Source organism: Lagenorhynchus albirostris, chromosome 6, assembly GCF_949774975.1.
Source record: "Lagenorhynchus albirostris chromosome 6, mLagAlb1.1, whole genome shotgun sequence".
NCBI classification, from domain to species: domain Eukaryota; kingdom Metazoa; phylum Chordata; class Mammalia; order Artiodactyla; family Delphinidae; genus Lagenorhynchus; species Lagenorhynchus albirostris.
The window spans coordinates 109,478,037-109,491,325 of NC_083100.1; the positions used below are offsets into that span (position 1 = coordinate 109,478,037).

Genomic DNA, 13,289 nt, shown 5'->3' on the forward strand with positions numbered 1-13,289 from the left:
TCTATCATTCACCTCAGTGTGAATAATAATTAACTACAGTGAAGTCATGACAAAAAAACAACCATAATGTATGATGTAAATGCCCAAAAGTGAGTAACAGAAGAAAGTTCACTATATTAGAAGTTCAGGTCATATGAACAGAAATAAATCATTAACGTTGGTTAATTTCTGGTACTAAGATTACATATTTTTCTTTGTACTTTTCTGTATTTTCTAAATTTTTTCTATGATGAATATAGAAAATATGTTACTTTTATAATTACAAAAAGAAAAGCATTATTCAAAAACCAGGCATTACCATTTCATAATGGAGGAAAATCTCCCTTTCAGTATTATGGAATATAATGTATAACTATCAGTGAAGTGTAAAATAAGAAGAAAGACTTAAATTCCCAAAAAGATGGAATTGGTGGATTAGTTACTTCCACAAATTATGTGGTAGAAAACTACACAATGGAAAACACAAATAAGTACCAAAAAAAAAATACAGCTCCATATTACTGTATACATACTATAAAAAAAATAATAGGAGAAAATAAATACACTGCACAAGTGCCAGATAAGTTATTCATTCATAATGGTTACTACTTGCCTTCACTAGTATTTTAATGAAGTAATTTCTTAAAAATCTTTCAGATATTTTAAATATTTTTTTCTTTGTGAACTATAAAAGTAGAACATAGTTTTAATTTTATTTTTGCTTCTCCTATGGCAGGTTTATAATAAGAAGAATTGCTTCTATTTTTAGTCTACTCCTCAAAGATGAAACAACACGGACATACACTGAAAACTGCTGATGCATGTTGATAGGTACATGAGAATTTGTTACACCATTCTCTTCACTTCTCTATGTGTTTAAAATTGTCTGGAACTTTTAAAAATCCAAAACACTTTTTAACTTCTTCAAAAGAATTGTAAAGCTTAAGTCTAGGTGGGGAAAAAAATACATAAAATACCTGCAAGAAAATTAGTAATTAACTAAACAAATAAGGATGTGAAACTGCATTAAATTGCATATACATAGTTACACATATAGCATATACAATGTATGACATTTATATACATATAGTATGATATAGCCCACATGTGAAAAAATTACAGAAAAGAACAAAAATAGAGTATGTAAAAGATTAATAGGTAGCTTCTGAGTAACAGGTTTGAGAGCTTACCTCCTACTTCTTAATAATTTCCTCTACTCTTCATATTTTCTAAGAAGAAAAGAGACATTTTTAAAAGTCTTAAAAGAGAAGAGCAGTTACTTAATAACATTCATCTTATTCATTCAAGAACTGTGAAACCGGGGCTTCCCTGGTGGCGCAGTGGTTGAGAATCTGCCTGCTAATGCAGGTGACACGGGTTCGAGCCCTGGTCTGGGAGGATACCACATGCTGTGGTGCAACTGGCCCCGTGAGCCGCAACTACTAAGCCTGCGCGTCTGGAGCCTGTGCTCCGCAACAAGAGAGGCCACGATAGTGAGAGGCACACGCACCGCGATGAAGAGTGGCCCCCTCTCGCCGCAATTAGAGAAAGCCCTCGCACAGAAACGAAGACCCAACACAGCCAAAAATAAATAAATAAAATTTTATATATATATATATATAAAAGAACTGTGAAACCAAAACTAACTGACAACAAGGACACCTCCCTATTGACTGCTGACTTTTCTTCTCCTAATGATATACACAAGATGGATGTCAACGTCGGCATACCAAGCTGTTACATTTCCAAGGCAGTTACCCCAGACAGGAAAGAATACTAATAATATAGATTATAGATTCCCAAGGAATGGTCTTACGTAAAAACAGGAGACCTCAGCAGGGAGCCAGCTTATTGGAGAAACAAGGCTCATCACAAACACTAACCAATAGGCTGGCTCCTCTAGAAAGAGGGGACCTAAATTTCCACTCAGGCTAGCAACATTTACTTCTGTTGTATTTTTCAGAGAGCTTCATTTACAGTTTCATAGCTGTGACCAGCTTTTCTTTCCGTTTGTTTACTATACCAATGGAAAACAGATCCTTAAACTTGAATGCCTCCTTAGTGATTTTTAGTAAATATAGCACATATCAATAAATTCTCCCTTTTAAAGTGTACGTACTGCCCCTAGGTTCAGATGCAGACGTAGAGAGACTTGAGGACACGGGGAGGGGGAAGGGTAAGCTGGGACAAAGTGATAGAGTGGCATGGACATATATACACTACCAAATGTAAAATAGCTAGTGGGAAGCAGCCGCATAGCACAGGGAGATCAGCTCGGTGCTTTGTGACCACCTAGAGGGGTGGGATAGGGAGGGTGGGAGAGAGACGCAAGAGCAAGGGGATATGGGGACATATGTATACGTATAGCTGATTCACTTTGTTATAAAGCAGAAACTAACACACCATTGTAAAGCAATTATACTCCAATAAAGATGTTAAAAAATAATAAAGTGTATATAATTCAGCGATTTTAAATATGTTCACAAAGTTGTGCACCCATCAGCACTACTTAATTCCAGAACATTTTTATCACCCCAGAATGAAGCCCCTATCATCCTTTAGCAGTCACTCTCCAACCCCCTCTCCCAAACCCATGAAAACCAATAATCTACTTTCTGATGGACTGGATCTGCCTACTCTGGACACTTCATATAAATGGTGTCATAAAATATGTGTCTTTCATATCTGGCTTCTTTCACTTAGCATACTATCTTCAAGGTTTATCCATCTCATAGCATGGATCAGTATTTCATTCCTTTTTATGGCTGAATAATATTCCATTGAATAGCTGTACCACAGTTTGTTCATACAGTTATCCGCTGATGGATATTTGGAATGTTTCTACTTTTTGGCTAGTATGAATAATGCTATAAACATTCCTGAACAAGTTTTGTGTGGGCAGGTTTCCAATTTTCTTTGATATACAAATAGGAGTGTTAACTAGAATACAGGATATAACTCTGTTTAGGGTTTTGAAGAACTGCCAAACTGCTTTGCAAAGTGGCTACACCATTTTATATTCCCACAGCAGTATATGAGGGTTCCAATTTCTTTACATCTTCAGCAATACTTATGGTCCATCTTTTTTATTATAGCCATCCTAGAGGGTATGCAGTGGCATCTCACTGTGGCTTTGATGGGCATTTCCCTAACGACTCTGGGTGTTGGGCTTCTTTTCATGGACTTGTTGGCCAATTTGGACATCTTCTTTGGAGAAATGTCTAATCAAATTCTTTGCGGGACTTCCCTGGCAGACCAGTGGTTAAGACTCTGCGCTTCCAATGCAGGGGGTGCAGGTTCAATCCCTGTTCGGGGAACTGAGATCCCACATGCCACGTGGCGCGGCCAAAAAACAAAAAACACAAAAAAACCAAATTCTTTGCTTATGTTTTTAATTGGGTTGTCTTTATTGTTGATTGTATGAGTTTTTATATACTCTGGATAAAAGTTCTTTACCAGATAAATGATTTGCAAATATCTTCTCTCATTCTGTGGGGTGTGCTTTCATTTTCTTGATGGTGTCATTTGAAACATAAAGTTCTAAATTTTAATAAAGTCCAATTTGCCTATTTTTTTGTTGTTGTTGCTTGTGTTTTAGATGTCATACCTAAGGAACCACTGCCCATTTTACCACAATAAAAAAGAAAGAAAAGAAACTACTGCCTAATCTAAGGTCATGAAGATCTGCATCTACGTTTTCTTCTAAGAGTTTTACTGTTTCAGATCTTACATTTTGGTCTATGATTGAGTTCATTTATATATATGAGTGAGGAAAGGGTCCAAATTCATTCTTTTGCATGTGGATATCAACTTGTCCCAGCACCATTTGTTGAAAAGACTATTCCTCACTGAATTGTCTTTGCACTCTTGTCGAAAATCAATTGACTACAAATGTAAGGATTTATTTCTGGACTTACATTCTATTCCACTGATCTGTATGTCTACCCTACCCTTTGTGCCAGTACCAGACTGTCTTGATTACTGTAGCTTTGTAGTTAAGTTATTAAAGTCCTCCAACTTTGTTCTTCGTTTTCAAGATTGCTTTGACTGTTCAGGGTCCCTTGTATTTCCATATGAATATGAAGATCAGCCTGTCAACTTCTGCAGAATAGACAGCTGGGATTTTAATGGGGAGTATGTTGAATCAATTTGGGGAATAGTGCCATCTTAACAATACTAATACTAGGTCATTCGATCCAAGTACATAGGATGTCTTTCTATTTATTTAGATCTTTAATTTCTTTCAGTGATGTTGTATAGTTTCAGAATGTAAGTTTTACACTTCTTCGTTAACTTTATTCTAAGTTTTCTATTCTTATTGATGCTTTTATGAATGGAATTGTTTTCTTAGTTTCAATTTTGGATTATTCATTGCCAGTGTATAGGAATACAACTGATTTTTTTATATTGATCTTGTATCCTAAAACCTAGTTGAACTTATTAGCTCTAATTTTATTTATTTATTTATTTATTTATTTTGGGGTGTGTTGGGTCTTCGTTTCTGTGTGAGGGCTTTCTCTAGTTGCGGCGAGCAGGGGCCACTCTTCATCACGGTGCGCGGGCCTCTCACCGTCGCGGCCTCTCTTGCTGCAGAGCACAGGCTCCAGACGCGCAGGCTCAGTAGTTGTGGCTCACGGGCCTCATTGCTCCGCGGCATGTGGGATCTCCCCAGACCAGGGCTCGAACCCGTGTCCCCTGCATTGGCAGGCAGATTCTCAACCACTGCGCCACCAGGGAAGTCCCCTTGTGAGATGTTTCTTGATTGTTAATTAAATCTCTTTACTTGCTATTGGACTATTCAGATGTTTTATTTTTTCTTGAGTCAATCTCAGTAATGTCATTCTAGGAATGCATACACTTTATCTAGGTTGTCTAATTTGTTGGCATATAATTGTTCCTAGTATTCTCTCATATTCCTTTTTATTTCTGTAAGGTCAGTAGTAATGTCCTCTCTTTCATACCCTGATTTTATTAATTTGAGTCTTGTCCTTGTTTTTCTTGGTCAGACTAGCTTGACTAGCTTAAGGTTTGTCAATTTTGTTGATCTTTTCAATTTTTAATCTGTTGATTTTTGCTTTCTTCTCTATTTCATTTATTTCTAATTTAGTATTTATTTTTTCTTCCTTCTGCTTGCTTTTGGCTTAGTTTGCTCTCTTACCAGTTTCTTAAGATGGAAGTTTAGATTTACTGATTTAAGATCTTTCTTTTTTCATATAAGCATTTATAGCTATAAATTTCCCTCTGAGCACTGCTTTTACTGCATCCCCAAGGTTATGGTATGTTGTTTAATTTTGTGCATGGAGCATAATAGGTGCTAAATATTTATTGTTGAACAATGAATGAATGCCAGGGTTCTTCTTTTAATTGTGGAAAAACATACATAAAATTTACTATTTTAACCACTTTTAAGTGTACAGCTCAGTGGCATTAAATACATTCACATTACTGTGCAACCATTACCACCATGTTATGTTGTGTTTCTGTTTTCAGTCATCTCAGACTATTTTCTAATTTTCCTTGTGATTTCCTCTTTTACCCCGTTAGTGACTTAGGAGTGTGTTGGTTAATTTCCACATATTTGTGAATTTCCCAATTTCCCTCTGTTACTGATATCTAATTTCATTCCATTGTGGTCAGAGCACATTTGAATCATTTCCATCCTTTTAAATTTATTGAGTCTTGTTTTATGGCATAACATATAATCTATCCTAGAGAATGTTTCACCTGCCCTTGAGAACAATGTGTATTCACTGTTATTGGCTGTGCTGTTTTATAGATATCTGTCCCTTAATGATTTAAAAGAGTCTATCTGCAACTAGATCACATTTAAGAAAAAAATTGCCAGTTATGGACATCTTAAATTTTTCATATTATCCCCCACTTTTATACTGACTACTTATTCCATATATATATTTATACATGTATATAAATAAAAATCAGGTCTCCCCTTTAAAAATAAAAATCTCAGTTTCTAGCACCATATTAAGGGCTGGTTTCTAAGAGTGAAATCTACTAAAAAGGTAAGCAGGAAAGAGCATATATACCCACACGAAAGATTTTCTAACAGGTTTCTGACACATAAAATCTCCAGACTTAGGTAAATAACAAGAGAGCAGAGCATTTGATATGTCATTTGATAGCATGACAGCTGACATGGCTATCCCAAATTTCCCAAGGGAGCTGGGTTACACCCAGTGGAAAAAAAGAAAACCTTATTAAGTACGGGTTATTCAATGTGAAGACAGAAGGTGTAAGAAGCTTGGGATACAAAAGCACAGAGTTTTTCTCTTTTACTGAATAAAGAAGTCAAGCTAAGAAGTACTGCAGCAGTGGTTTAAAATTTGGGTTTCATTTCAGCAATTTAAAATAAGCATAGGTACTTCACATTTGAAATAGCGCTTTCCAATGCACTAAGTGATTATAAAAATGCCACCTTCTTTATTCCCCAACAAAACCTCTGTAAGATCGTTACTTGTCATGCCTATTTCACAGATTCAGAAGCAAAGTAACTTCCAGCGTCCCACAACAAGTATGAAACAGAATCAATATTTGAACCTGGGCTTCTAATTCCAAATCCAGGGCTATTTCCACCAAGTCACAGCTGCTGCTTCTCACCAAGAATACACACAAGTCTCAGTACTTTAGACCTGAGTATATATAACTTAGGAAAAAGACCTACACAGGAAGGATATATCCACCACGCTTAATGTTCCCAAAATAAGAGCAGAAGAGCCTGAACAGAGAGAAGCAACCTGTCCTGGCACAGCACACATACTAAGCAGGGGTTCCAGAAACAAGGAACAAAGGAAGAGGAAGAACCATATGCACCCCAGAAGTAACCCTAGGAGAGCAATCAGCAATCGTTAGCTCAGAGAGCTCAGTATTTCCCACAGATGCCAAAGGGCTGATCAAAAATAGGAAAGAGAGAGAAGAAAAAGGGTAACATATAACCACTGGAGGAAACTAGGTGAATGGTGAAGAGAAACTCTCTGTACTATTTTTGCCTCTTCTTGTGAATCTATAATTATGCCAAAATGAAAAGAGGAAAAAAGTGAAAAGATGTACATGATGTGGATAGGCTCCTGGTCCTAGTTTCCTGAAGTTCCTTAAATTCCTAATGTGCCAGCCAATCTGTCAATGAATTCCAGGTCCACTGGGGAGGGAAACACAAGTGAAGGATCTATTCCAACAGTACATCAAGGCACTTTCCTGGAAGATTAGCTACTTTTCTGATGACTCCTTAGTAGACAGAGAAAAAGGAAAGACTACAACGATGAAATAAACATAAGGTCACCCCTGGGTAAAGCTCTGTCTTAGGCATGCACTGCCATGAAAACACATGCTCTGCTACTGTCTCTCACGCCCAAATCGTTTCCCTTGCTTCTATTCCTTGCTCCAGAAAGATTCAGACTGAAGACGCAGAATCTGATGGACTGGAAACACTGAAAGCACAACTTCACATACGGCTTCCTACCCACCCACCATTCAACCAGATTTCAAGCATATAGACTTTAAATCTGTACTCTACTAAGCTTACACGTAACAGCTAGGGAAATTTTGCTATATTTCTCAGATCAACTATAACAGAACACTGCTATTACTACAAAACCTTTTTACATTCATATTTTATGGATTCAGGGAAAAAAATCCAAAAGAAAAGCACAAAAAGAGATCTGTGCCTTGCCTACATTAGTATGTACTGAACTGTACATACAGATGCTCAATTTCCAAACTGAGTTGTGACTACCTCAATATTTTTCCAACACTGACTTATTCCTACTCATCACTAACATGTTTTCTTTAAAATGCCTAAAAACCTAACTCTAATCCTACATTTAGACAAAAAAAATCACTTAAGAATGTAATTGAGGACTTCCCTGGTGGCGCAGTGGTTAAGGATCCACCTGCCAATGCAGGGGCACAGGTTCGAGCCCTGGTCTAGGAAGATCCCACATGCCACGGAGCAACTAAGCCCATGTGCCACAACTACTGAGCCTGCACTCTAAAGCCCGCGAGCCACAACTACTGAGCCCACGTGCCACAACTACTGAAGCCCACGCACCTAGAGCCTGTGCTCCGCAACAAGAGGAGTCACCGCAATGAGAAGCCCATGCACTGCAACGAAGAGCAGCCCCCGCTCGCCGCACCTAGAGAAAGCCCATGTGCAGCAACAAAGACCCAACGCAGCCAAAAATTAATTAATTTTTTAAAAAAGAATGTAATTGAATATAATCAAATACACATTTTAATACACTGCTGATGAGAATAAAATTCGTAACTATCTAGGGCAATTTGGAAACCTCTATCAATTACCTTTAAATATGTCTTGATCCAACAGGTACAAATCTAAGAATTCATCTAAGGAAATAATTTGTTAAGTATTCTAAAATGTATATATCAAGTTGTTCACTGCAGCTGTTTGTGAAAAAGACTTTTTAATGAAAATAAATGTTTAAGAACAGGAAATTCGGAAAGAAATTACAGTACATCCAAACAGTAGCATACCATTCAATCATTGAAAACCAAAGTAAAAATGTGTTCTTATTGCCCTGGAAAAATACCTACAAACAGTTTAGTGAAAAAAGCAAACTAGAAAACTCCATGTTTCTGATGTCCTTTTTGTTAAAATAAAAAGTAGTCACTTATATTCTTGGTACATAGAAAAAGTATGGAAAGAAACATACCAAAGCATTAACACTCTATTTTCTACAATGAAAATGTACTATTTATATAATTTTTACAAATACATGTTAAACCCAGAAATAAACCCACACACCTATAGTTAATTAATCTTCGACAAAAGAGGTAAGAATATGCAATGGAGAAAAGACAGTCTCTTCAGCAAGTGGTGCTGGGAAAGCTGGAGAGCTGCATGTAAATCAATGAAGTTTGAACACTCTCTCACACCATACATACAAACTAAAAACGGATTAGAGACTTAAATATAAGACATGACATCATAAAACTCCTAGAAGAGAACATGGCAAAACGTTTTCTGACATAAATCGTAGCAATGTTTTCTTAGGTCAGGCTTCCAAGACAACAGAAATAAAAACAAAAATAAACAAATGGGACCTAATCAAACTTACAAGCTTTTGCACAGCAAAGGAAACCATAAACAAAATGAAAAGACAACCTACAGAATGCGAGGAAATATCTGCAAACAATACGATCGAAAGGGGTTAATATCCAAAATATACAAACAGCTCTTACAATAATAAAAAAACAAACAACCCAATCAAAAAACAGCCAGGGGCTTTCCTGGTGGCGCAGTGGTTGAGAGTCCGCCTGCCGATGCAGGGGACGCGGGTTCGTGCCCCGGTCCGGGAAGATCCCACATGCCGCGGAGCGGCTGGGCGCGTGAGCCATGGCCGCTGAGCCTGCGCGTCCGGAGCCTGTGCTCCGCAGCGGGAGAGGCCACGACAGTGAGAGGCCCGTGTACGGAAAAAAAAAAAAAAAAAAAAAAAAAAAAAAAAAAAATCTGCCAGAAGACCTAAAGAGACATTTCTCCAGAGAAGACATAAAGATGGCCAATAGGCACATGAAAAGATGCTCAATATCGCTAATTATTAGAGAAATGCAAATCAAAACTACAACGAGATATCACCTCACACCAGTCAGAAAGCCTATCATTAAAAAGTCTACAAATAATAAATGCTGGAGAGGGTGTGGAGAAAACGGAACCCTCTTACAGTGCTGCTGGAAACGTAAACTGGTGCAGCCACTGTGGAAAACAGTATGGACGTTCCCTTAAAAACTAAAAATAGAGTTAACCATATGATCCAGCAATCCCACTCCTGGGCATATATTCAGAAAAGACAAAAACTCTAATTTGAAAAGATACATGCACCCCAATGTTCACAGCAGCACTGTTTACAATAGCCAAGGCGTGGAAGCAACCTAAATGTCCATCGACAGATGAATGGATAAAGAAGATGTGGTACATATATACAATGAAATACTACTCAGCCGAAAAAAGAATGAAATAATGCCATTTGTAGCAACATGGATGGACCTAGACATTCTCACACTAATTGAAGTAAGTCAGACAAAGAAAGACAAATATCATGATATCACTTATATGTGGAATCTAAAATATGACACAAATGAACTTATTTACAAAACAGAAACAGACTCACAGACATAGAAAACAAACTTACGGTTACCAAAGGTGGGGTGGGGGAGGGATGAATTAGGAGTTTGGGATTAACAGATACACACTACTATATATAAAACAAACAGTAAGGACCTACTGTATAGCACAGGGAACTATATTAAATAGCCTGTAATAAACCATAATGAAAAGAATATGAAAAATATATGTGTAACTGTATCACTTTGCTGTACACCAGAAACTAATACAGCACTGTAAATCAACTATATTTCAATAAAAAATTTAAAAAGAAAAAAAAATGTTAAAAATAACAGTGTATAACTGATTCACTTTGTTATAAAGCAGAAACACACCACTGTAAAGCAATTATACTCCAATAAAGATGTTAAAAAAAAATAAAAAATAACAGTGGTCCTAACAGAGGAATGCTGCCAGCACACACACACGCACAGATTATCTGGAAGACCGGTCAAGAAGCTAGAAGCGGCAGCTGCCTCTGGGAATGGGATGTGGAAGAATGATAAAAAGGGTGGAGGAAGGCTTACATTTCACTCTCTATCCTTGGGCACCTTTTAAACTTTTTTAACCATGTACATACAGTATCTAGTCAAAGGAAATATACATTTCAAAACATTAAGATGTTCATATTCTTTCTAGTATAAGCATATTGCGTCCAATAAATACCAGAAAGTTATTTGTAAAGTCAAAAAGAACCATAATCCTGAAGTCACAGACATCACCAGTTACTACAAAGAACCGAAAAACATTTTAAAAGCTAGTCATTCAGCAAATTGTCCGTCTCTGGTATACTCATCTCTAGCAGGCAGCGCTGGTAACACCTATAGGGAAGCAAAGTGTATTTCTGAAGCTCTTCCAGCCATGGAATTCCTGCAAAATCAAAGACAGGCAAAAAACAAAAACACACAAGTAATGAGAAGAAAAGTGCTCAATTAGTTTTTGATCACTGAACTACAGCCATGTTTTAATTCAAAAATAACACAAGACAGAGTCATACACGTCTACAAAGTTACTTTTAGGTCATACGCTTCTATAAAATTACATTTTTAAGTGTACTAACTACAGGATTCTCTTATCACCGGCCAGGTTTTGTTAAAACCTCTAAGATGGGTAATTCGGCAATCTCTCAGAATTTTAATGACACATAACATTCAACCCAAAATGTCGACTTACAGGAATTCATTCATACACATGCAAAATAAATTATTATAGGATTATTCTTTATAGCATAGTTTTATAAATGCAAAAGACTGGAAAAAACTAAATGTTCCTTAGTAGAGGGCTGGGTAAATTATGGTATGCCATACAGCGGCATACTATTCAGCCATACTCTTCGTTTTCAAAAAACTATGAAGAAGCCTTTAATGTATTGATACTGACATAGACTGATTTCCAAGATATATTAAGTAAAAAAAAAAAAGCAAAAAGCAAAATTCAGTAGTCTACCATCTGTGCAAGAAAGGAGAGTGGGGGAAGACATATATATATATATATATATATGCACTTTTTCATACATATAATTAATAACATTAGTGTCTCCAGGGAAGGGTAGATGGCAGACAGCAGAGGAGGGAACCTAATCTTTAAATCATGTGTATGTATTAACTGTTCAAAAAATAAATATTTTAAAATTTTTAATGCATTTAACTAGCAGTTCTATGTCTCCTTTCTAGGTAACTTAAACAAGATGAAAGGAACCTTCAGGCCCACAAGAATACCCGAGGTATGCTTTAAAAAAATTTTTACAGCCAATAATGCATGTAATAAGCTTGTGACAACAAAAATTACGTAAGTTTAATAATGCCATAACTATCCATACGCAATCTCAATAGCAACCAATTTCCCAAAAGCATAATGTCTAACCCCACCCCCAAAATTCCAAAACGGAATGACTGATCAGTTGATGATTCCAGTAAAATAGAAGAGTCTGGATTTTATTAAGGCCCAGGGTTCTCTGTGAGAGGTTAGTTTCAGCCTTCTCTCAGCTAGGGTGCTTTCTTGGCCCCTTCACAACATTAGACCGTGGGGTTAACGTGGCCAAGAGTCAGGCTCCTTGTCCCCTGCCACAAGCTCGGTCTCCAGCCAACATAGCTCTCTCATAAATGGAAGGCAACAGCCAGGCCCCAGGGTGTACAGCCAGGGGGCTGTGGACCTGTTCAGGGCTTCACATCCTTCCGATGAAAACAGGAAGGGACACATCCTTCCCCACTGCCACATGAGAAGCCCTTCCCGCCTCAGCCTTCCACACTGAACTCAGCACACTCACCAGGGGACTCCTTGCTTGTCCCGCTTCCCTGGGGGCAGAGCTCTCTGGAAACAGGGCTGACAGCCCTGCTAGCTGTCCTCAGGCACACAGTGAAGTCTGTTGAAGATTCTCATCAGAGTACATAGTGCATTCTCTACTAATTACCCAGATACACCCCAGAAAAACTCTCTCATTTTAACAGCAGTGGTTTTCCTTAAGGGCTTTCAGTGTTTTAGGTCCATTTCTCATGAACACCTACGTACACACTTTCTGTGTCCCCTCCGGTCACCCACGCCACTCCAAAATAGATCTAGCAAGCAAATGACTACAAGGTGCGCCTCATCTTCCAGGGCTTAGTCACGCTTTCATGATTCCACAAAACCATTACTACACAGTTTGGCTAAACACTGTTACACTGTCTAAACAAATGCTTCTGTGGCAATTTCCGATTTCTACTCCAAATTCTGAAGTGAATGAGAGTAAGAAAAGCTTTTCCCATCGTGTTCCCTTTATAAACGCAGTCACAGGCCACAGGCAATGGCTACCAACAGGCGAGTTCAATCAGCAACAGGCTGAAGTAGCACCCCATCAGCCCATATCACGAGCGTGGCAGGAGTGCATTTCCTTTGAAAGGGCCACCCTCCTCAGAATGGGATCCTATGTCTGGAGGGGGATCTATTAAGTGATAAAAATACTTCTGAAGTCAAACTTTTTAGACAAAGATATAGCCTTAGATTTAGATACATACCAGGCCCAAATTCTCCATAAATAAGGCCAGAGGTAGCAAAAGAAAACAGCATCTCTCCTTCTTACCTGCCCCCCCCACAATGAATAACCAGTATCTCATGATAAGTGTTTATAACAAGATGCTAAGGAATACCTACTTAGGAGTCAAAACCTACTGGAAAACAAAACACCAAAGGCCAACCTTTA

General features: G+C 37.7%; 1 protein-coding gene across 1 annotated transcript in view; it reads right to left on the minus strand.

Moving 5' to 3' along the window:
- Window positions 1-13,289, minus strand: part of CLASP1 (cytoplasmic linker associated protein 1) — a 269,026-nt gene that overhangs the window by 243,855 nt on the left and 11,882 nt on the right. The window contains exon 2 of the mRNA XM_060153037.1: window positions 1,170-1,208. The gene's annotated coding sequence lies outside the window, so the exon portion shown is untranslated. The remainder of the gene's footprint in view (window positions 1-1,169; window positions 1,209-13,289) is intronic.